Genomic DNA, 1,419 nt, shown 5'->3' on the forward strand with positions numbered 1-1,419 from the left:
TCATGTCCTGTGCCCATTTTTTAATTGGGTTATTTGTCTTTTTCTTGTAGCGGTGTTGTAGTTTCCTATATATTTTAGAAATTATTCCCTTGTCCAATGTGTCGTTGCAAAAGATTTTTTTCCATTCTGTGGGTTCCCTTTACACTTTTTTTGTGAAGTATTTTAATGCATAAGTTTTTTTATTTTAAGTATGTTCTAATCATCTATTTTGTCTACTTTTGTTTGTGTAGTTTTCAAAAGATTTGGTAGTCTGTGTATGCCTTGAATTAGAGCCCTCATGTTTGTCCCTATTTTTTTCAGTGATAACCTTCATAATTTTAGAGTTCACATACAGGTCTTTATTCCATGCTGAGTTGGTTTTTGTGCAGGATATGAGGTAAAAGCATTGCTTCATTCTTTTTTGCATATCACTTTCCATTTCAACCAGCACCATCTGTTAAAGAGACTATCTCCTCCCAATGAAATAGACCTAAGCACTTTGTCAATAATCAGTTGGCTGTATTTGGATGTGTTAATTTCTGGATTTTCAATTCTGTTCCATTGATCAATTTATCTTTCATAGTACCAGTACCAGGCTGTTTTGACCACTGTAGCTTTGTAGTAGATTTTTTAAATCAGGGAGTGAGAGACTTTCAACCTTGTTCTTCTTCTTAAGCAGTGGTTTGCTTATCCTGGGTCTCTTTCCTTTCCATATAAAGTTTGTCATTGTTTTTTCTTTCTCTTTGAAGAATGTCAATGGAATCTAGATTGGGATCGCATTATATGTGTAAATTGCTTTGGGCAGTATTGACATTTCACAATGTTGAGTCTTCCTATCCAGGAACATGGTATATTCCTTCATTTTTGTAAGTCTCTTTTGGCTTCTTATAGTAGTGTTTTGTAGTTTTCTTTATATAGGCCCTTTGTATCATCTGATTACATTTATTCCTAAATAATCCATCCTTTGTGTGGCTATTGTAAATGGTATTGCTTTCCTAATGTTCTTTTCAGCTGTAATTATTTAGTAAATAGAGGAATCCAACTGATTTTGGTATGTTGATTTTATATCCTGTCATTTTGCTGAATCTTCCAATGATATCTAATAGCTTTTTTACTGAACCGTTGGGATTTTCAATGTATAGTATCATACTGTCAGTAAATAGACAGAGTTTTATTTCCTCTTTGCCTATTTGGATGCCTTTAATTTCCATATCTTGACTATAGCTCTGGCTAAAACTTCCAAAACAATATTGAATATGAGTGGTGACAAAGGGAATCATCTTCTGGTTCCTATTCACAGGGGGAGTGCTTTCATTTTCTCTCCTTTGAGAGTAATGTACGATGTTGGTTTTCTATATATGCTCTTGATTATGATGAAAAATTTCCCTTAAATTCCTATTTTGTTCAGTGTTTTTATCAGGCATGGATATAGGATTGTGT

Source organism: Chrysochloris asiatica, unplaced genomic scaffold, assembly GCF_000296735.1.
Source record: "Chrysochloris asiatica unplaced genomic scaffold, ChrAsi1.0 scaffold00208, whole genome shotgun sequence".
Taxonomy (NCBI): domain Eukaryota; kingdom Metazoa; phylum Chordata; class Mammalia; order Afrosoricida; family Chrysochloridae; genus Chrysochloris; species Chrysochloris asiatica.